This window comes from Myotis myotis, unplaced genomic scaffold (genome assembly GCF_014108235.1).
Source record: "Myotis myotis isolate mMyoMyo1 unplaced genomic scaffold, mMyoMyo1.p scaffold_m19_p_10, whole genome shotgun sequence".
In the NCBI taxonomy this organism is placed as follows: domain Eukaryota; kingdom Metazoa; phylum Chordata; class Mammalia; order Chiroptera; family Vespertilionidae; genus Myotis; species Myotis myotis.
In genome coordinates this window covers 21,588,673-21,613,567 of record NW_023416314.1, presented here as the reverse complement: position 1 = coordinate 21,613,567, position 24,895 = coordinate 21,588,673, and positions in this window count along the sequence as shown.

Sequence of the window (24,895 nt, the reverse complement as noted above, 5' to 3'; positions counted from 1 at the left end):
GCTGCCTCCAAACTCAGCTGGTTTAAGCCTCAAAGCACCATCATAAATGAAGCTATAACATCAGCCAAATGTGTCATCACACTATTCAGTGCTGGGGTGGGAGAGGGTGAAAAGGGAGATTACAAGTGTGACACATTTTCACGAAAGAAATGCTCCATTTTCTTGAGACTGAGCATGTTCTCATGCTCTGCCAACAACAATATTCAGCTCTGAGATCCAGCTTTGCATGGCAAAACCTTCAGCACTTTACAAAGCGGTTTCTTCTCTTCACAAGAACATGGAAATTCGATTACCTTCTGAGAGTGGAACAAAATTGTGCTCAACTCTGTGGCTAAAATTGTTTGAGAACATCCGTGTGTAATCATATAATCTTGCGTGGTAATGGGGCATGCCTAGATTGCAATCATAACGAATTAATTATACTGTCTTGTGCCTGAAGAAAGAGTGCTGATGAAATAGAAAGAATTAAAAGGGTAAAAAAGGAAGCCCAAGCAGCATGAATCTGTTGGTTTTTGCCCAGAGCTGTGCGGGAGGTTAGAGACACGGGGTCTCGCTCCACCCAGCCCCACCCCGGCTCTGTGCCCTCTGGATCTGAACCACATTATCTGGCTCCTCACTTTCCAGCTGTGAGAAATGACTCTTGTTCCCCTGTGTCTTTTCCTCTAATAAACTCTCAGTGCCTCTAGGAGAGACCTCAAGCTGGTTCCACTCATTCCTACCCAGTAGAGGTGAGGTGGGCTATTCTTTCTATTTTAGGGTAGCAGTTAGGTTTCTCATATAAAAAAAATAGGTCAAAAAACCCCACAGTGGCTTAAATAAACGAGAAGGCAACAGCCTAGCAGTGAGTGGTGCGGGTGGAGGAGTATGCTTTGCGCCATGCTGTCTTCAAGGACCCAGATTTCTTCCTTCTTGCTGCTCTGCCAGCCTCGGGTGCTGTTCTAGTCACAGGCCTGGATCTGGGTCTTGCTAAGTTTAGTGGCACAGCCCGTGGGAAGGGAAAGGTGGATGGAAGAGTATGTGCGCAATGTTCCAAGTCCACATTAAAACACCACGTGGTATGACTTCTCTTTACATCCTAGACACATGGATTTATCTGGCTATAGAGGAATCCATAAAATGCTGTCTCTGGTCCTCTAGCTGGGCAACTTAAACTGTGTGCAGCTTAAACTGAAGGTGTGTGTGTGTGTGTGTGTGTGTGTGTGTGTGTGTGTGTGTTCTATCCCTTAAGTACTGGGGAAACAGCAGCCTCACCACATTTTCTATATCATCCCCATTCCCCTAGATGTCAAGAGTCCCAGCCCCCAACTCAGCAGTTTGTTATGTCCTGAGATGTTGATAAAAGCGGGCTCCATTTGAGTAAGTCTGAGCAGAACAGAGTCTTAGGACACAGGTGGTATCAACTAGCACTGCCCCCGATGTTATTGAGGCCTTTGCAAGATATTATCAGGCAGAGCAACCAATAAGACAGGTGAGGGATGGATGGAGTTCCCTCCAGTGTATGCTGTTCGATTGTTTATTCCAAGACCTTCCATTCCTCTGAGGTCTCATTTTCTAAAATTCAAAGACCAACATCTTCCCATCTCTGTTTCGGCTCTGGCCTTCTGTCCACGAAGTAAGAAAGGGAGACTGCAAAACTGACTAACAGAAGGGAGGGCCCGAGGGGTGAAGAAAATGGCAAGAACAAAATTAACAAAACCAGGAGCATATTCTTGATTTATGTTTACAGTCTCAGAACCTAGAACAGTGCCTGACATATAGCAAGTCTTAATAAATGTTTCTTGAACTGAATTCTATTTCTTGACAGCAAAGGTGATTCTGGGTTAATCTTTGGAAATACCAAACTGGAGATCTTACGCCATCTTTTGATCACTAACCCTGACAGTGGGATTCGGCCAGGTATTTAGTAACGAAGTTTTCTCCGGAAACCTCAAGAACAAATCAACTAGACACTGCAATAACACAGATCAGGATTCAGCTTGCTTCTATGTTCCAAACAAAAGATAAGCTGTTCCTTTTCAGACAAATAAACCGCATTAAATTTACCATGTTATTGTATCAACAACAAATACCATGTGGATGGCCAACAAGAAACATGTAACTCTTGTTTATTTAATCTATCCACTTTGCACAGATTTCTGATAAAATTAAATAGAATTCTACCCCTGGCCCCCCCACCCCCAGTTTTTTCTTCTTACAGACTCTTTTAAAAATGTACGCCTATTTGCACTTTAATAGCATCTGGTGAGTTGTTCATATTGACTCAGTCATTTTCATCATTCAAAGGCCTTCTGATTAAGTAATTGGAGACACTTTCTCTGAGTACACTTGGCCTCAATCAATTCAGGACTCATCTGACTTTCCCCTTTCATCTCACGAAATGGTATACAGCAAAGAAAGGTTTCCAATATACCTTTGCATAGCTTTTTGGCATGTGATATACAGCACAAAATATTACATCATGAGTCAGAGCTTGCTTCTTTTTTTGCACGTTAGATTTTTACAAATCACCTTTGACCTTCATTATCTGACCATTTCTTACAACCTCATGAGGAAGTTATTTTTATTTTCCAAATTTTATAGATGAGGAAATTCAGGCTTGGAAACTTGCCCAAGGGAACACAATCAAGATCCAAATTGAGATTCTCTGACTCCAAATAGTTTCACCCTAAAATGTCCCACTTTTGTCCTTTATTTAAAAAACCCTCAATCTTTGTCTTTAAGCATTAAGGTTGGTCATGGACATCATCCCATAAGCTATTGTTAACCACGGAAATATATCAAGTATAAAAGACTGTTTCAAAGCCAGGCCAGAGACATTTATGAATGTAGATCTACGGAGCGTAGTCAGCATAAAAGAAAGGAAGCTTTGCACGGAATGACAGGTAGTGGGAAGAAGCATTAGTGAGAAGAGCTGAGTCTGGGCTCCTACTCCAGCGTCTCAGCCCCGGCTGCCAGATCATAAACAACGAAGCCATGTTTGTTTTTTCATCCAAATCTCCGATTCCAGAGATACACACCTTTACTATGCTGCCCTATCTCCCTAATTACACTTCAGCTTCAAAAACCTGCTAACATGATGGCAGGTGGAGGTGATCTCCCAAGAATTAAAAAGGAAACGGTGATGGTAACAGGCTATCATGGAGATTATGTCAGGATAGATTCCAAGTCTTTCATCCCCCCACCCTACAGCTTATTTCCTCCCATAATTCTTAGTGTTGGACAGGAAAGGCTTACACGGTTAAAAGTTTTAAAGATTTAAAAGGTTCTCCTTTTAGGATAGTCATGAGTTTTATATGCTGGCAGCTTGAGAGGAATACTTTGATCTCTGTCTGACACAGTGCAGTAGGAGGTCTGGAAAGGGGAAATGAGGATCCATCACGGAGAAGGGCTTTTTGTGTTACGAGGAGGACGTTTACCTTCTGGGTGGTCTCTGTCAAGGGGTGAGTTCTTCCTTAGGAATCACTGAAGGGGATGCCTTGTCCCTCCTGTCATCGCTCCATTTGTTGATCAAGCCATCAGAAATTTTTGAGCATCTCTTGTGTACCAGTGCTACATGATGGGGATCCATGGATGAATAAAATATGTGTCCTGCCCTCGAAGATTTTTAGTCCCTGGGCGGATGGGGAGGGAGTGAAGTTTAGGTGTGAACATGGTTCCTGAGAGAGTGAGAGATGCAGATGGAAACAACATCAAACAGGCGATTTCAGTAGATTGTGATAATGGGAGAATATTGCTCAAAGCCCCTTGGGGGATGGGGGACCTACCCAGCCTTTGAAGACCAGGAAAGACTGACTTACACTCACAGTGGGTCCTGAATTAGAAATGAGGAAACTGAACAGATTGGACATATCAAATATACAGGTTTCCCCTGCTAACTGAAAATAGAGCATTCCCATGAAAACTTTGGTAAGCTGAAATGGTATACAGCAAAGAAGCAATTACCATTAATTTACATGGAAAAAAAGTTGAGTTTTTGCAGACCTCCCCAAATAACCTACCAAATACACTTAATTACGTCCAGTTTTGCTCTAAGTGTAACACCCTTAGGAGCTCTCTTAGACTTTTCCTGATACCTTAGAACACGTCTTGCTAACAGATGCACAGAATAAACCATGATATAGTACAGATGCTCTCAGACCCAGTTCAAAGCGGTGGCAGCTTGGTGCTGAGACGCTGAGTGTGCTTCTGGGGAAGGAGCATGGTGGTGGCACTCTTGCTGCTCAGGCTGTGCTCTGGCTGCACAGTAAATGCTGAACACTAGTTTTGTTTCGCACCTTTTACATACAAGTAAAAATCCTCTTTGGGTTTCTTTCAGTTCGTGAAAGCAGGTACTAATGTAGATCTCCCGGAAAAGCGAAGTGCACCTCCTTTGCGATGACAGAGGCCTCTGGATCGATGTTCCGCTGTATGGGTGTCCATGCCTTGGCCCAGGCATTCCATAAGTCCCGGTTAGTGGGGCTGGCGGAGACTCTGTGGGCCAGAAAGGCAAATCCTCACCCGGGAAATGTACCTATCCCTGTGAGGAAGAACCACTGTAGTCATCTTGACCCTGAGGTGGTCTCCTCCCTGCTCACTGTTGCTGGCAGATTGCAAATCCCAAGACAGCAGGAGCTGGTAGTAGTGGTGAGTGGATATCCATGTAATTGGGCCCATCTGTTCATGTGTGCAAAGTGCCAAGCTGGAGTTACTGATAACAAAGGCTGGCTCATGCCAACCAAATCTATTTGTGTTTTTCTACCTGGTTGTTCATTTTGCCTACTCAGATGTTCAGTATGTCTTTCATGGTAGATGCTTTCTGGCAGATGTTAATATGCGAAAAAAAAAAAAATGTCCATGCTCCATCCCCACTGCATCTATCCAGACCTCCTTGTCTCCACTCTTCCAGTCCTTTTCATTCCAGGCCCCTGACCAAATGGCAAGGTCATTGACCACTGCCTAAAAATCTGTACATGTTCTCACCTTGGGCTACTTCTCCCTGCAATCAACGTGGAATACCAGACGCACTGCTCACAGGTCCATGCATTGAGAAGATTATCCTCTCTTCACTATCTTCCAAGTGGAGCTGCCATCCACTTTTGGCTTGCACCCATGTACCAAGCTGACCATTCCATAAACTAAGCTTGTGATTTTTTCCCCCTCCATCATCTGACTATATGGGCCATGGGTGTAAGCTAATGCGATTGAGGTGGGTGACATGGGAATCTGAGCTACCCACTAATGCAGCTACTCATGTCCACTGATCTTGCTCAGGCTCAGTCCTGAATGTACCACTTCCATCTTTCAATGGACTACTGCTAAGCCTGTCTTACTTCATGATTTGGTGGGTCCAACAGGACTCAACTCATAGTGAACAGTTCCAGTGGCACGGTTACTTGGTGCTTCATGGCTAAGCATTCTGTCTTTACCAGGGCAATATTCCAGATGCCGCTTCTCAAAAGGCATGTAATTCTTTGCTGCAGATGGCATGGCCTTGCTCCAGAACACCAGGGGCCTGCTGTGTGATTCTTGCCCTTAGGCTGACATGAGCTCCATTCTAGGTCTTTTCCCACCACAGACAACTCCAACACCATAGCATCTGCTTGACCATGTGGCTGAAGTGGCGGGGCTGCACGCTCACAGTTAGGGACCACTGCAGAGCCCCTTCCTGCTCCAGGCTCCACTCAAAGCTGGTACTACTCTCAGTACATGGGCTGGAGCTGCATCCCAGTGTGAAATGTGATGCCTCCAGATCCCAAAGAGATCTAACAGCTTCTCTGCTGCCTTCTTTGTGGCCCAGGACAGAAGATGCACTGATTTGCCTCTTATTTTAGTGGCTATACTCCTAACCCTTAGACCCCTAAAAACCTCACTGAAGAACAGTGTTCCAGAATCTTCATAAGATTTAGCTCCCAGTCTCTGCAGCCTATATGTCTTACAAACAAATTAGTCACCTTTTGCTTGTTCTCTCTGAACAGCATGAGGGCATCAATATATTACATCAGTGATAATCTATGGGATGGATGCGCATGTCATACAGATCTCTTATGAACATATCATTACAGAGGATGAAAGAATTAACATAGCCCTAAGGCAAAATCCTGCCACTTCAGCCAGATGATCCAACCGACCTTATGAATATTGTTGTCTGTGCTACATGAGTGCAAAGTCTTTCTAATTCTCTTTTCTAATTGGAATGGAAAATAATACATCTGTCACATCTTTCTTACATACCATGGGTATGAAGGCTTATTAATCTGCTCTAATTGCAATACATGTCTGGCAGAGCAGCTGCAGTTGGTGCAACTACTTGGTTATGCCTTCAGTGAATTGGTTATGCCAGTGAAGTCACTCATTCTCAAATCCATCTGGTTTCTGCAGGAGCTAGACTGGTGTATTAGACTTAGATATGACAACCACCACCCCTGCATCCTGCAGGTCTTTAATGATGGCACTAACCTCTACCATGTTTTCAGGGATGTGTTATTGCTTTTGGTTTACTATGTTGACTGGGGTTAGGGGCAATTTCAGGTGTATCCACTGTAGTAGCTCTTACCTTATCACACAAAGACCCAATAGAGGTTATTCCAACTGCCAAATATATCCATTTCAATTATACACTCCAGGACTGGGGAAATGACCACCCAGTAGGTCTCTGAACCCATTGAATCCACCAAGAGCCACATTTTAGCCAGAACTCAATATTACCTGGCTCCCACAAGCCCCCTCTCTAACAGAGGGGCCATCTTGTACTTTGGGTCTCCAGCTACTGATGGTAATGCAGACACTATGCCCAATAGTCCTCAAAATGTCTGGATATTCCCACTTACCCAGTGGATAGTCATCTGAATAAACAACCATAATTTCCTTTGGGGGGAGATTCAGGGAATCATAATCATGTATATTTGTCTTGTTACCATAGGGTACTGCCTCCTGGGGACCTGGCCTCCTCTTCAGTCCATGAGCTTCTGATCTGACTATAGGTTCAGCTTTAGGATCATGGTGTTTTATTGTGGTGAACACCCTCAGTCAGCTTCCTGCTCATTCTTTCTTTCCTTCCTTCTTTCCTTTATTTTTTTATTTTATTTTTTCTTTTCTCTTCTTTCCTTCCCTCCCTCCCTCCCCTCCCTCCCTCCCTCCCTCCCTCCCTCCCTCCTCCTCCTTCCTTCCTTCCTTCCTTCCTTCTTTTCTGGTTGTAGATGTTTAGAAACACCTTTGTTGGCTGCTCATCTGTTTTTCCCCTAGGGATGCCAAGCTCTTTTAACCAGCTCCAAAACTCCTGTGTCTCAGACACCCTTGCTTATCATTGTGGTTATTGTGGCCTCCTGCAACCTGGGAGTTATGTGCTGCCACCTGACCCTTATTATTCTGGGACCACATCATTCCCATGGCCATTAAAGCTCTGTGATGTGCACCTCCTATCATCAGCCCGGGTCTGCAGAGAACAGCCATCACTGAACTTCTCAGTGGTGCTGTGCCCCTCTTACCTGTGCATTCCGAATGACCTTGGTGAAAGTGGTGGCCGCTGGGACCACCTGTGAAGTACAATTATCTGGTGGGTTTTCTAGCCTCTTATAATATATCCAGGCCAACATTCTCACTTCTTTCAGCCTCTTTATTCCTTCTTCTATTCTGTACCATGAAAAACCAGGCACCTAGACTTCATTCAGCTTTGATCATCACTTTTTCTAAGCTTCTAGGAGCCACCCTAGCAGCAAGTTTGTCCCATTCTCTGTGGTTCTTGACAGGTGTTAAATGTCGTGTCCCAAGAAAGTACACCCAGATAAATAATTATCATTTTTACAGCTTTACATTCTAGCCCTTTTGGTCAAGTACTCTCAAAATTCTAACCTAGTGGTAATGCATTTGCTCCTGCTGGTACATGCAAGCTAATTCATGAAACTTCTTGAGTATAGAATTTCTGTCCATACTTATGAAGCTCAGCATGTTCCCAATAGAGTTATGCTGGGATTTAACCCTAGTTACCAGTATGACAGCTAGGATAGGAGACAGGGGCAGTTCCTGAGGGGAACACTTGTTGCCTTGCAGGCAAAAGGTCTCTGCAGCATCTTCTAGAAATCCGGCTGTTGCTAGGGAAAAATGAGCCACCTCTGCAAGTTCTGAGAGTTTACAGGTCTGCGGAACCAATCTCCGCAGGAGCATCTATCCAGATGTTCCAGGTTTCAGGTTCTCTAGTTCTTCCAACGAGGGTCCTAACCTTAAAATAGCAGAGCTGCCTTGACTGAGCATACAGATGTGTTTTGAGCTCTGAGACTATATTAGATAGTCAGACTGCTACGAAGCTCTGTCTACTTTTCCATGGGAGGAGTGCTTCTTTGTAAGCTACCAAAGAGGCCCTCTGGCTCTCACATTTAGCCTTTAACTACTTGTTAATGACCTTCAGTTTTTCATTATCCCTCTGCAGGGTATCATCACAATTTAGTAGTAACCAGTCAATCCTGCTGTCTTTGCAGAAATTTTCCTCCAGATACTGGAATCATGGCAACTACAATGGTAATCTCTTCAACCAAGACATTCTCCCATGTCACCATAGATGAAATTGTTAGCAGCACCTTGTGCCAGAGGCTATTCATGCCCCACCTACCACTCAGGATGGCATCCTCTTTGCCTGGTGAATAATGAGTGTGCCAGTCCCAAATTCCCATTTTACTGCTTTTTGTTCTTGGGCAACTCTTGGTACCATTTTGTTCATTTAGGTCCTTTAAGAAGCAAACATCAAGACAAGATGAAACTCCTAAGAGGTTTGTTGAGGAAAATGCCTGTGAGGGAAAAGGCTATACTTTTGCTGAAGCCACAATTCACTAGCACCTAGCTAATTATTGACAGCAACAGGGATACTAAGCCAGACCCATTTCTGAGAGACCTGGACCTCCTCTGATGGATGGCTTTGGCCCCAGCCTTCCTATTTGCTGGCTGTAATATTCTTAGAATTGTGCTGTAGTCTGAGACTCATCCTAACTAACTCCCCTTCCTTGCCTCCGTCCCTCACTGGAAAGAGACCTCCTTTGTAGTTTGACAGCTCTCCTTACCTCCTCCAGCTCCTTCCCTTTTCCCCTCACAGACATGTTGTCCACTAAATCTCTTGCACATCTAATTCTGTCATGGAATCAGCTTCTTACAGGACCTAACTAACACACAGTCCTTCCAAGAACTCCAGTGGAGTTGAATCCCAGCTTCCCTAGTGGTAACTTGCTCATTAGCACACCATTTGTTGGCTTTTCTATCTTCACTGCCTAACTTTCCAACTCTCTTACATGTTTGCTAGGATCTCCTTCCAAATGCTTATATCAGAGATGTCTTTGAAAGAACCCAAACTAAGACAATCTCTCTTTTAAAGAATAGCTACATAAGGAGAATAATTTCTGCAAATGTCTAATGAAGTCCTTCTTATTTTAGAGATTACCTTTGTTTTCTGATTTATGCTCCTTTTAGAGTTTTGGTTGGATATCATTTAAGATGATCCCTTCTACCTTATAAAAAGCTCAAACAAGTATCTAAACCTCTCTGTTCTTTAAATCCATTGTCTAGTCATACCCATTGTGCTTTCCTACCTATTGTGGCACACCATTTTGAACCCCTCCAAAGAATAAGGGAACTATACCAGCTCAGCAATCCAGAACACTTTAACATCCAAAGAAATTCTACCTTTAATAAAGGGTAGAGTTGGTCTGTATCTCTTGAGATCATGAAACTTCTAATTTATTGTGAATTAAAAGAATCTAAATAAGAGGTAACTTGGAGGTGTGGGGGATAAATGGTACTTATTTTCCATAAGAGTTAATATGCTTCATATTTAATATTTTAAATTCTTGAAAATCTTTCATCTTAAGTCTACCAGACCTGAGGCCCTGAACCTAACTGTACCTTATACCTGGGCACCTGAGCATTAAAGAGAAAAAACCAACATGATATAGAAAAATGTTAGTTACATGCAAACAAGTGGTTAGAATAAGATGGAACTTGGAAACATTGTAGAAAATAGGTCTACCTTTCATCTACCTTTCATCTTATTTTCCATAAGAGTTAATATGCTTCATATTTAATATTTTAAATTCTTGAAAATCTTTCACCTTAATACATATTTTAATACAAAATGCTATCCTCAAAATCACCAATTAAAATTGATATGCCAGAAAATATTCCTTTTTGCATAAACCTTCCTGTTGTTTTTTCCTCAAACATTGCTGCATATCCCAGCTCGAGAACTGTGGCTTTACAATGAAAACATCTCTTGCGCCAAGACCTTTTCTTTGGTGTCCAAAGAGAAAATGAGTTCTTGACAGTAGCTATATAAATGCGCATGTGAATATAAATGTATGCATGATATAAACTCTGCTGTGTTCAAGCATTTCCCAAGGATACTATATAAAAGCAAAGAAATGAGAAAAATGATTAAAAGAGAAAATAAAGGCATAATAAAACCAACAGTGAAGCTAGTCCATGAAATGTATATCCCCAGTCTTATGCACTGGCTTGAACAACAAAAAAAGAGAGAACTTAATCAGACCCAGGGCAACACAAACTGTGAAGAGGTAATAGGAAAATGGAGAAGAGATTTCCCAATAACTTCAGCTTGGAGAAAAAGTACATCTGAGAACAAAAACCAGTCACGGAATCTTCTAAAAATCTATCTACAGTTAAGGCAGAAAATTCCATATGATAAAATGCTTTAATGTGAAATAAATATTGGGGACTCTGAAAGGCCCGACTAGTCAATCAATCAGATGAAATCCCAACTAAAATACTTTCCACTACTGTCCTTAGAACAATTGAATCTGATTGAACCAATTAATCAGCTGTTCCTTTATTGGGCCTGATAAAAGATGGGCCCATGACTGAAATAAGTATTACCAAGTTTGGGATCTTAAAACTATCTACCTGGTTGGTCTACCTGTCCCTCTACCTGTCAGGAAGAGGGGTGGGAGGTGGTTACATCTTGGAGGTTGAACAGCAACGCCAATGTTACAAAGAACTGGCACCTGTACAGGGATGCTGAGCTCATATTGGTGCCAACTTTGCATGCCCCACTACCCTTGTCCCTAATTACACTTTGCCTTTAGCTACTCATTTATAATAAAGTGTCCTGGAACACTGAAGCATAGCAAATTTCGAGAGGGATTCTGGCAAGAGTGCAGATTGGCTCTCCGTGGTATATACAACACTGAGGGGTAGCAGGTGAGGCTGTTAGAAGGATGAAAAATCCAGCAGTGTCTCTGTCAGTCCTTCTGTCAGGAAAAGACAGTGGCTGCTCAAGGCGAAACGCATTAATCATTTGTAAGAGGACTCAAATGCAGTCTTCCCATCTCAGGAGATGGTTCTCAAACCCATCCATTTGCTCAAGCCGAACACGCCTCGGAGTCATGATACTTTTATAATTTTTCTCCCTCATACAACATGTTCAAACCACTGGCAGCTTCTGTCCTCTGTATCTCTGAAATCATCCTGAACCCTCCCACTCGTCTTTATCTTTGCAAAAATCGCCATTGTCCAAGCATCATCATTTCATACCAGGCACCTGGAACTTCCTCCTCCTTGCTTTCTCTGATTCTTTCTTGCTCCCTTATGATACGTCTTCCTTATCTTTTTGAAATGTAAATCAGCTCAAGTCACTCCTTTGCTTAAGACCCTCTAGCAGTCTCTTATTGCCCTTCAAGTCAAATCCAGAATTCTTCCCATGACTTACAATGCCCTAGATAATCTCACTTTGCCCTCTTCATTGATGTCGCCAGATTCTTCATTCTTGACATATTCTAGGCACATAGGTCTTTTTTAAAAATATATTTTTATTGATTTCAGAAAGGAAGGGAGAGGGTGAGAAAGATAGAAACATCAATGATGACAGAGAATCATTGATCTGCTGCCTCCTGCACACCCCCTACTGGGAATCGAACCTGCAACTCGGGCATGTGCCCTTGACTGGAATCAAACCCCGGACCCTTCAGTCTTCAGGCCAACGCTCTATCCACTGAACAAACCAGCTAAGATAGGCACATAGTCCTTTTTTTTAACTTTAAGTTTGGTCCCACCTCAGGGCATTTGCACTTCCTATGGCTTCTACCCAGATCTTCCCACTTAGGACTTCACTAAAATGTTGCCGTTTACTTAAATACTGCTTCCTCATCCTAGGCTTTATTGATGAATATATCTAAAGCACTGCTCTCTACAGCATACCTTTTCTCAAAGTAATTTCCTGTCATATTATCCCCCTTTATATCTTTATAGCATTTATCAGTAATGCAAATCATCTTATTTGTTTGTATGTATTTCTTTTTTATCTTCTCCCACATAGAAAGTAGACTTCCAGAGACCAAAGCATATCAATACTTGTCACACAGTGGGCATCCAAAATACATTTGTTGAATGAATGAATAATCATGAATCAATCAATCGATTAATCAATGGGAACTATGTTTTTTATTCTGATAAAAAGAAACTCTTAATTAAGTAGGTCTAACAAGTACCTCTGATTGTTTTTGTGGGAAATATGCATGATGATTGGAATGATAGGGTGATATTTCTGAGACAAGTTTCTTAAGATATATTTTCAGTGACAGATGGTATCATTCAGATAATTGGATAATAAGAATACATTTCAGTTGAACTTTCCTAACATTAGAACTTTCATGGACCAATAAGAACATGCTTATGCACTTCCAGGATCAGGATCTGCTTTGAATATATATATATATATATATATATATATATATATATATATATATATATATTATACATATATATTATACATATATATATATATATATATATATATATATCCCCCCTTATTCTTGATCTAATCTTTCTAGACTGCACAGAAGAGGAGCCATTTGTTTCTTGGTGTATTTCTGAAGAAAGAAATTCTGAGATGGAGCTGAGCCTGCAGGAAGTTTACTAGGGAGTACTATACCTGTGGAAGGGAAGAGAAGGGATAATTAAAAGAGGGAGCAGTTGACCTGTGATTTAGTTTCATCAGAGGCCTCAGCCAACCCTACGGGCAGTTCTGAAAGTGGAATGACCCTTCAGATTTGTCCCAAGTTGGATTAGAGAGGATGAGCCTTTATATTCTGACCTGGATCAGGTCATTGGAAGTGAGCTGGTCTGGAAGGGGCATAGCTTTTAGCCAGGCCGTTCTCCTGAGCAGAGATGATCCCCAGAAGGGATGCTGGGGCTCTTAGCCAGCCACACTCCCAGCAGCTGGGAGAGGAAGTCGGTCATTAATGAAGGGAAATCTGGGTGAGGCACCATAGATCCAAAGCCCAGGAAGGACTGAAGTTTATCTTCCTTCACTAGGAGGGAACGGAGAACTTGCACACCCTGCTTTGAATCAGCATCACAGAGACTCAGGGTGTCTAGCAAGGCCTTGAGCACACATTCAGCAGCTGCCCATGGGGCACATGCAGGAGGCAGACAATCAATGATTATCATCGTTGATGTTTCTGTTTCTCTCTCCCTCTCCCTTCCTCTCTGAAATAAAAAAATATATTTTTAAAAAGCAGCTGCTTTTAAAAGAGGCTTTGTTCTTGTTCTTGCTCTTCTGTTTTTGTTTTTCTTTGTTTTTGTTTGTTTATTTCCCACTTAAGAAATGGAAAGTCTCTTCTCTTTGCTCTGTGTCAGAGTGAGGCTAAGCTATTTCCAATCTAAACTCTTGCCTTTACGACGGAGCCTCCTCATTTAAGTGACTCCCTTCAATCCATGCTAGGATAGGTTAGTCCAGGTTCTAGGACACAGGAGGGGCATCTAAAAATACTTCCAATCCAGTGATGACCAAAAAGTAGTTGTAGAATTGACTTGAGAAAAATCTATAATGAGTATACTTCTAAAGTTCAGAAGCGAGAGAGTAATTATGCCAAATTCTCTTAGTCATGTTTTTTATTTTGTTTTGAATTCACTCTAACATTCCTGATGTTAACAATTTCTATTCTTTGGCCATCAAACTCTAATGTGTCTTATAATAAGCTGGTGTGCTCATGAAAAACAGACTGTGGGCTCCATCCCCACAGCTGAAAGATCCAAGTGGAACCCAGGAATCTGTATTAAAAACACACACCCCATTCCTGATGATTTCTGATGCACGTGGCCCAGAGATCATACTTTGAGAATTACTCATTTCATGGGCTAGAAAACAGCATTTAACTAATAAAACAATACTCCCAGAAACTGATTCTTAGGAACAATACAAATAAAAATAATTTGAGCAAGAACGTAAAGACAAGGCTGCTGCCTTGCACAACTTTAGTAACTCCATTCACCCAGAACACAATGGAATTATGCTCCAAGGGTTCCATTCATCCCTCTGTGAATGGTGCTCCGGGACTGGTATGAGAGGTGGCCCCTTTAAGGAAATACAACCTTCTCAGTATAAGTGAAATACACAGGTCCTCACTCAACCTCTGCGAACTCTGCTCTCCCTCTTTGTAGAGAATGGCAGTGATGGTTCTCACTCATCAGTAAAGTTCTGAGCCTCTTCCAGTTCCAGTTCTATGTGCTTTAGTCCATTCCCATATACCTTTCAGAGAAAGAACGTTTCCTGCTTCGCCCTATGCACTCCGTGTTACCCAAAACACAAACTTTTTAAAATGTTTTTCCAAAGCCACCTTGAACTCCTGCTTCCACCTCTTGTGTGGTGCTGGACCCCTCCTTTAGGGGAGGCCAGGGGCATTCCATAGTCTTGTTTTTCTCCTAAGCCACTTACTCAAATTCTCTCCGTTAGGGAATGTGTCCTCTGATTGGTAATCTAGCTCCTTTGATGGGTCGGACTCTTTTCTTTTGAATATTTTAAAATCACCAAACAAAACACATGTTATGAATAAGCTCATACAGATTCACAATTTTACAATTACAATGTGCCCATCCTAAAGAAGCCTTTTCCTGCCAAGGTTAGGTGAGGAAAGGAATCGTATCCTTCACATTTGCTATCAAAAGCTCCATTCTAAAGAGCAGCTGTGTAAATTAATCCCTCTTTAGGTCAAACAAAGAGACTCTGTATTTGTATAAGCAGATTTTTGGAAGAGATGATTGTACAATTGAAATATATCAAATATAGTACCAAATATGCCACTTGTATTAACTAATTTAATCCTTATATAAAACCCAAGATGGGAAATAGTATTAATCTCCCCATTTCACTAATGAGGAGGCTGAGAGACAGTGAGTTTCTGAAAATTACACATCAAGAATTGTCAGGCCAAGGCTCACACCCACGTGTATGCGATTCTAGAATCACGATCACAAAAATACACTTCCTAGGACAAGGCTGCAGCCTACATTGTGAGATTTTGCAGGTATCACACGGTCTTACCTGCACCTAGGTTGTCTTTCTCTGGTCTTGTTACCATAATATTCCTATTAGACAAAACGCATGACATGAGACAATATTTTCAGAAAACCATCTTTAAAGCAGAAATATAACCAAAGACTAATAGGGCTCCCCGCCCCCAACCCCTCCCCCCCCCCCCCCCCCCCCCGCCTGCCTTCACACACAAGCACCACTAGAACACATTACTGGGAGACTTTAGGAGGTCAATATCCTTGGACTAGCTGTAACAGAGAACCAGAAGCCTCTGGGGAGACTTTGAACTGGTCGATTTTGATGAAGGAATGAAAGGTAAATTCTAAAGATGAAATCGCTGATTATATTTCATTGCGTATTTCTGGGCACCTATGATTACCAAACATGCTTTAAGAAGTAAAATTAAAGAGAAAGGGTAGGTAAAATCTAGACAGGAGATGTGCTGCCCAAGAAATCTGGGCAGATTTAGCCAACTTTACCATTTTGCTTCATTCTTCTCAGCCTTCTTTCTAATTTTATATGGAGAAATGGGCTTGCTATGCACAGCTCTGAGCTTTCCAATGGATGGTCAGTAAACCTCTTTCTCTAGATCTGTAGCTAAGTACTGTTGATCATTTACCCATAACACTTCTCCATTATACTGTATCTCCATCCCACTTCTTCTTCTTCAAAACCCACCTCATTAGTTGAAGTCATATCCTATTATGCTATATTTTGCTATGTTTTATTATATTATTTGCTTGGTTGTCATCTGTTTCCCTCTCTAGATAGTAAATTCCTTAAAGAGTAACTTTGTCAATCTTATTCACCGCCCTACATTACTAGCGCCTAAAATAGTTCCTGTAATATAGTAGGTACACAATAGTTATTTGCTAGATGAACGAGTTGATCATAGTATAGTCTGCTGTGAGAGGTACTGGGGGGGGGGGTTAATATATAACATTATTTAGTATTTACTATTTCCCAGGCTTGTTTCAAGCATTTCACATCCATTTACTCCCGTAATACTCATGATATTTCTGTGAGATAGAAACTATTATTATTCTCATTTTATAGATAAGGAAAGTGCGGCACAGAAGGTGATATGACTTGCTCAATGCCATACCCAGGAAGTGGCAGATGAGTTCCCTTAAACCTCACACTAAAATAAGACAATTGACTACCAGTTTGTTTGGGAAAAGTCCTGCCCACATGAAAAGTAAAGAAGTTTATAGTGAATAATAAATGAAGGGATAGTCAATAAGTTTTCTAAGGGCTGAGAAGAGAGAGGACTCTCAGAGGACTGAGATCATCAAGGAAGGTCTCACAAGAATAATGACATTTGGACCAGTTCTTTTTTAAAAATATATTCTTATTGACTTCATAGAGGAAGGGAGAAGGAGAGAGAGAGAAACATCAGTGATGAGAGAGAATCATTGATCGGCTGCCTCTGTACTTCTAGTCCCCTACTGGGGATCAAGTCAGCAACCCAGGCATGTGCCCTCACTATGAATCATGCCCTGCCTGGGAATCAAGCCCTGACCTCCTGGTTCATAGGTCAACACTCAACCACTGAGCCATGCTGGCTGGGCTGCACCAGTTCTTGAATCATGGTTTGGCTAGCGATGGTCTCTTATCACTGAAATCTCAGTGATTATAGTGAAAAAAAACAAAGCTTATTCCAGTAAAGAACCAATGATCACAAAACACAGACATCTTTTTGAAGATTCAGTTTGCCTTGGCTTCAAAACATTTACTGATGCTTCTAAGAAGGCAGAGAAGGGAGAGGGGAAAGCTAAGGGATAGAAGATGTCAGCCTGCTGAGATGGGAGGCTCTGGAGATGTTAATAGCCCAGGAGTCAGGAATTCCCCCTGGAGAAAGCAAGAGGGTAGTTCTGTAAGTTCAGAAACACTCATTCTCCCCTCCCCACTCTGCCTTCCACCGCTGCTGGGAGAACTGAGCTATTATTACCAAAGTGTTTAGAAAGTCAGAGCTTTGGTAAAAAGGATTCATTTGTACTAGTTGGTGATTTCCCAAGAGAAGTCAAAACTTCAATACATGATTCACTACTGATTGCTGTGATGATTACTGGAACGTCAAAAGGTTGGCATTGCTGTCGATGAGAAATGCGGGTGCTCATTCTCTTCTGGGTTACAATCTGAGAAGTTTCAAGCACTGCAGAGTTTCGATGAGGTGGGAAATATGTCACAAAACAACATGCAAGACATAGCTCCCATTTTTTACTTCACCATTCAAGACTAGACCTCAAGGTTTCATTGGTGGGGCTTTCAATTCATTCTATTCATTGGGGCAGCAGGATTCATGATTCAATGAGCTAAGAATTAGAATCCTTTCTCTTGAAAATTGGTTTTTGAAAGTGCCTGGTGGGTATGACTAAGAGGTTTTAGGCACTGGGGTTTTAGTTGATGTTTGTATTTTTTCTTATTATGACATAAAGGGAAAAAAAAGTCTAAAATTAGCACTTGTTTTTTTTCAACTTGGAGCTTTGTGTGTCAGCAATGTTGTGTGTGTGTGTGTGTGTGTGTGTGTGTGTGTGTGTGTGTGTGTTGCAATAAGGAATATTACAATTTCTTGACATTTTCATTGCTGTTTCTTGACATATTTAGTGAGGTTTTAAAGGTTTCCTTAGAAAGAGAGAGGGGGGAAAATGAAGAAAAAAATGGCTGGCTTCCAAATCACCATATGTTTCCAATTTTGAATTCAAAAGCGAAGTGTGGGCTTTAACTTAAGCCGCACAGACCTTTGTGGGAGTTATAGAGCTGGGGAGGTAGGTCCTCGTTTAAAATTTACTTATTAGAATTTCAGTGTTATCCAATAACAGATGACTGGGAGGAAGATAAAGTATTAGCAAATATTCGTTGAGTACCACGTATGTGTAAGACACTAGGTGGGGTGGGGTACAAAGAGGTTTAGGTAGAATATAGTTGGGGGTACATGATATGAGAGAAAGCAAAAAGTCTGATACAATATGGTAAATGTATTCCACCAGAAATTCTCCAGGAGATCAAAAAAAGAAACTGACCTGGTAAAAGAAGAATTGATAGAAGAGGTAAAATTTAAGTTGGATCTTGAAGATGGGCAGTGGGACATTCCAGGTGCAAGGAACTACAAAACTACCATAACGGGAGCTATGCAAAGCACATTTAGGTGTAGTGGCTGAGTCTGTGTGGCCAGAACTGAGTTTATATGGGGATGGGGAGGGGATAAGGGAGAAAAGATTAGAAAAGTCCGTGGAAGTCAGATTATGGTGAATTTAAATGACAGGCTTGATATATTGTTGTTATCATTGTCATTTAAATTTTATTTAATTCCAACAATTCCATGAGCTGGGCATTATTAGCCCCATTTTATAGAGGAGGAAACAGAAGTTCATAGAGGCTAAGTAATTGTCCATAACCAAATAGCAAATATTTGGCGTAGCTGGACTTGAACTGAGGTCTGTTTGATTGCAAATCCTCTTAACCTCTTTAGATCCAGTGGTTGAGCAGACTTTCATGATAACTGCCGTGAGCCAGTGGGTGAGGTATTCCAGCAGGAACACTGATGTTTTATGGCAGGGCAAGGAAATTAGAATGTGTAAATTAAACAGCAACTGCCTACACCAGTGATGGCGAACCTTTTGAGCTCGGCGTGTCAGCATTTTGAAAAACCCTAACTTAACTCTGGTGCCGTGTCACATATAGAAATTTTTTGATATTTGCAACCATAGTAAAACAAAGACTTACATTTTTGATATTTATTTTATATATTTAAATGCCATTTGACAAAGAAAAATAAACCAAAAAAATGAGTTCGCGTGTCACCTCTGACATGCGTGTCATAGGTTCGCCATCACTGGCCTAGACCTAAGGCGACCACAGGGCATGGTAGAAGTAGCAAGCCCCCTAGATCTGCAGAGCTCTAGAGTCTAGATCAGCCGTGGGCAAACTATGGCCCGCGGGCCAGATCCGGCCCGTTTGAAATGAATAAAACTAAAAAAAAAAAAAAAAAAAGACCGTACCCTTTTATGTAATGATGTTTACTTTGAATTTATATTAGTTCACACAAACACTCCATCCATGCTTTTGTTCCGGCCCTCCGGTCCAGTTTAAGAACCCATTGTGGCCCTCGAGTCAAAAAGTTTGCCCACCCCTGGTCTAGATGAATCCTCAAGAGGGATCTCGTCATTTAAGGTTGGAGTTTCTAGTCTCAGAGTTGGACAATTCTCCTTCCATATCATTGTCCCTGGAAAACAGTTACTAAAAAGCACATAAGTAGGGTGGGAAGTCAAAGTAGTGAAGGGTATTTAGAGTCACTGCTGTCCAACATTTCTCATGTGAATAACTGTCCTCTTGGAGAACTTAAGGATTTCTAAGACAGAGATTTTTTTTTGTAATATATATATTTTTTTATTTCAGAGAGGAAGGGAGGAGAGAGAGATAGAAACATCAATGATGAGAATCACTGATTGGCTGCCTCCTGCACACCCTCTACTGGGGATTGAGCCTGCAACCCAGGCATGTGCCTGACCGGGAATCGAACTTTGACCTTCTGGTTCATAGGTCATGCTCAACCACTGAGCCACGCTGGCCGGACTAAGACAGATATTCTTGAGTCAAATCCAGTTTATGAATTCCCCAAGGCACTGTGAGTCACTGAAGTGACATGGCTACGGCTTTAAAAGCCACTCTGCAAATAACTTGCATCTAATTATTAAAAGGGCTTATTGTTTAATGTTACTGAAAAAAAAAAAGGGACTGAGGTGACTTCAAGCATATATTCAGGTGCTCAAAAATATAGTAATTTGTCTTTCTCCACTTCTCAGATCTCTTATCCTCAATTGATTTCATTCTGATTAGTTCTTAAAGTAGTGGTGACCATGACTAACGACAGCTCCAGACTTCCACCTTTGGGTTCACATACACCAATGGAACGAGGATAGTGTGATTTACGGAGGGCTCCTTTCTTCAGAAATGCAGCAAAATTCCCAGCATTAGGTCCTAATGTACCCAGCTTGAATCACATGCTCGTTCCTAAAGCAATTACAATGGCATGAAATTATCAAGCTCTTATTGCCTAGTTCTGGGTCACAAACCTGCTCCCATGGTTAGGAGACAGGCCCAGAGCACCCAAACCATGTGGTATGAGAGTGGGAAATGAGTGGTTCTCTAGGGAAAATTGGGTTGCTGTTACTAAAAGAAAGAACAATGGTTGCTGGGCAGCTGTCACCATAATGTTAAAGGCACTACTCATATGAGGGATAGAGACCGGGCAAAGGGAATCAGAGAAAAGGGGCTATCTACCACTTCAAAGTGGAATGACTTCTAGGTTTCCCATTTTCTGCTGGAGGCCTGTGCCTGCATCTCCGATATCTTCCCTACTATACCCTTTGCCTTAGACTTGCCAAACAAGCTGGGCTCTGGCATGAATCCAGGCCTTTGCACGGCTGCTCCTCTGTGTGACATGTAGGCCCATCCCTCTTCAGTATCCACCTGGTAAATATGTGCTGTGACATCCTTGCACACGCCTTCCAGCAGGACATCAGACATTCTTTTAGGTCTGTTCCCATAGCAATTTAGCTTTTTCTTTCTTTTTTTTTTTTTATGACCAGTACTTTTTATGGATTTACCTTGGGAACAGTGACATGTAGTAGGCCAACTTGATACTTGATGAGCTGAAATAGTATGATGAATAAATTGTTTCCTGATTGACACCTGTGAGGCGTAAGGGGAACTTGGTCCTTTTCTTGCAGCTGCTGTGTTATAGACCTTATGTATAGGTGTGCATACATGTGCAAATTAACATCAGCTCTTAGTAAAATCATGTAACAGGTCGGTTACCTCATTTTCTGCTGAGTTTTCTGAGAGAGCCAACTCTGTTTTCTTCGTAGAACATAGTGTATTTTAAGGAGACATCAAAATAGAAACTCTTCCAGAACTTTTTAAAAAAGATTAATTTAGATCTTTCCCTTACCACTATGGCTCTGTGTTAAATAAGCCTTCGAGGTGCTTTCCAGCTGTGTGTGAGGTGGCCTAATCATTCTCACAAAGGCTTCTTAATCAATATCATGATTTGGGAGACTATTAGGACAGGATATTTCAGGTTCCACACCTGTCACCGCCCACGTTTAGGTAACCCAGTTTATTCAACATGAGGAGTCCCAGGGAAGGCTTCTTGGGATTAATATTCTTGCCATCATTTTTCACAAGGTGGCATATTTAGGACAAGAATAGTCAGACCCTTCTTAATTGTGTTTCCCATGAGGCCACTGACAAACTCAAAAGCTCTAGCTCTCCACCAGGCTGACCTCTCACCTTCAGTAAGTTGCAAGAACTGTGAGATTTCTAAGCTTCCAGAATGCAGCAGGCCTGCCCAGCCAGCCTGTGAGATTATTAATAAGCTAGAGTCTGAGGAAACCACAAGTGGAAAAAGAAGGGAAAGCCTCAGTGGAGTACAGCTGAGAACACAGGGTGGGGCCAAAGTAGGTTTACAACTGTGGGTACTTGAAACAAAGTTTATTCTTGTATTATTATTTATCAATTATTGTATTCTTTCCTATATGAACAACTATAGTTTTCTTTCTTCATCTTTCCATGATGTCCGGGCTGGCGTGGCAATAGGCTGCTGCCTCAGTCTTAGGGAAGCTCAAGAGTAGGGCAGATCTTAAAGATCAATCAGGGCATTATTTCTCTCAGGACCTGAGCTGGGTCTCATTGTCTTTCTCAGGAGAGCCAAATACACATGCTCCTTGACTTACACTGAGGTTATTCATAATAAGCCCATCATGAGTTGAAGATACCGTAAGTCGAAATGCATTTAATACACCTAACCTATCAAACATCATAGCTTAGTCTCGCCTACCTTCAACTTCTCAGAACATTTACATTAGCTTACAGCTGCAAAATCACCTAACACAATGAATACACTGTTGAGTATCAGTTGCTGACCCTCTTAATCGTGTGCCTGACTGGGAGCTGCAGCTCACTGCTGCTCCCCAGCATCATGAGAGAGTATTGTACTGCATATCGCCAGACCAGGAAAAGATCAAAACCCCAAATTCCAAGTAGGGTTTCTACTGAACGTGTCTTGCTTTTACACAATCATGAGTCAAGGACCATCAGTACTACTTAGAAGGGGCACGGGAAATTAAACCCATTGTTCTCTTTAAAATACTTCTCTATGGCTTCCCACTCAGTTCTAGTACCATCTTTTCCTATTCTAGCCAAATCTCAGAGTTTTCAGACTCAGAGAGGATAAGATCTGATGGAACTAAAACATAAATAGATGATTATCCTATATAATAAAGAGCTAATATGCAAATGGTCCTCATGTCCTCATGCTGTCATGCCTTAACAGCTCAGACACTCAACACTGGGGAGAGAGGAATGGGGATCAGCCAGGCACAAATGAGCTTGCAAGAGAGGAATGGGGAACAGACAGGCTGTGGCCTGGGAAAGGGACAAGCTGCCCGCCTCACAGTCCTGGGTGCCAGCGGCTGCGCCTGAGCCTGTGGCCTGGGAGAAGGACAAGCCATCTGCCCCGCAGTCCTGGGCCCCTGTGGCTGCGGCCCAGGCGAAGCCCGGCCGGGTCCCTAGGTGCCTGCAGCCGGCCAGAGGGAGGGAAGCCCGGGTCCCAGGTGTCTCCGACTGGCCAAATTTCGTGCACCGGGCCCCTAGTATTACATAAGAGAGATGAAGGTTAAATGGAAACAAAGGATATTAAGGGAATTCAGATAAAAATCTAGTGGAGTCTGGAAGTGTGGAAGTTTTCTTAAAGAAATTAAAACTGTTTGTTTTGCTACTACAGTTTCACCAATACCTAGCATAATGCCTGATGCCTAATGTGAGCTTGGCAAGCATCTATGGCAGCCATGGGCAAACTACGGCCCGCGGGCCGAATCCGGCCCGTTTGAAATGAATAAAACTAAAAAAAAAAAAAAAAAAGACCGTACCCTTTTATGTAATGATGTTTACTTTGAATTTATATTAGTTCACACAAACACTCCATCCATGCTTTTGTTCCGGCCCTCTGGTCCAGTTTAAGAACCCATTGTGGCCCTCGAGTCAAAAAGTTTGCCCACCCCTGATCTATGGGATAAATGAGTGAATGGGTGAATGATTGAGCCTTTAGCATTAAACTTAGTGAGGTATTAGCCAGACAAAGAGGAAAAGTTTAGATAGGTGAACTCAGAGAGTAGAACACTGGGCATATCATTGCAAGTAGAGCACGCTGCACAAGTAAAGGCACATAGGAAAGAAACCAGGTACCTTGGATGGAGAATATAATTACCTACCATCGCTGGTACATAAAACACACAGATGAGAATGAATCAAGATAGAGCTAGAGAAATATACCTGTGCCATATTCAGAGGTAATATTGGAAATAGTGACAACTGGCACAATATAGGCACCAGGCTTTGAGAGTAGATGCTGGCCCAGGAGGCACCCTAAGCTGACAGGTGTTACTCTGTTAGATGCTTGCTTGTGGAAGAAAGTCTGGGAAGCTTGGAGGTGGAGCTAGGGTGGATGGAAGGGAATCTTGAGCTCAAGAGGGAAGTAGGACAGGAGCCTAGATAGTTCATCTAGAGTAACCAGAGAGAAGGCAGGGTGTACACACCAATAGGGAGATATAGGCTGGGGCTTGTGGAAATTCTTTTCTAATTGCTTCTCTTTCCTGAGTGAAACATGAAGCCAGATCACCAGTGAGGACAGAGGCAGAGGGGCTGGAGATGTGTTGAGGAAGGAGAAGGTATGGGATAGTCATGTGAGAGAAAAGGAAGAGTGAATAAGGTAGGGCATGTAGGGTTGCTGGGCAGCACATTGAAGTTAACATTCATGAGACTAAAGTTCCTGGCACTGAGCAGGTAATCAGAAAAATATCTTAATTAAAATAAATATGTTTTTGAAATGTCAATTTGGGTCTGGTGCTCAGATCACCTCCACATTCTTGGGAAATTTACTGTGGACATTTGGCAAAATTGCTTTTTGTCTCTCTGAACAGCCTGACAGCTCTTGGCTTCTGCAAAAGCAGACTGAAGGCAGAGTTAGGAATATTTAATCTGTTTCTCATTGAATTAGCCAAAAAAGAAGGAATGGAAACCCCACCCACTGACCAGTGCTAGTTGCATAACTCAACTTTCGTACATTTTATGGTTGGAGTCGCAGGGGAAAATTCAAAGCAAAACTATGGGCCCTTTATCTTGCTGTGTCAGAGTTTTCCATGGACTCCTGAGGGTAGGGTGTACCTTTCCATTCAGAGCTGCTGTGCTTCATGACTTTTAGGAGCAATGCAAGCTGAGCTGAGTTCTTGGGAAATTCCGGGTAGCTGGGACATATCAATGGGGACTTGGAATGCTTTATGTGGTTTGAACATTCTTGGGGCAAAACTGGCTTCCTGTTGCTTTTGGAAACTACAGTCCAGAATTGGTAAGGAGGTAAACTGCGGGAACTCCCTCACCACTTGGTTTGCTTTCCATTTGTACTTCGCTATCTAATTATTTTATGCTAACAAGAGAGCATGTTTCTCTACAGCTTTTGTATGTTTGGTTGTTTTTTTTTTTTTGGTTGTTGTTTTTTAGGCTTGCTACAACCATCGGACACTTGGAAGATGAAAACCAAATCAGTTCACTTTT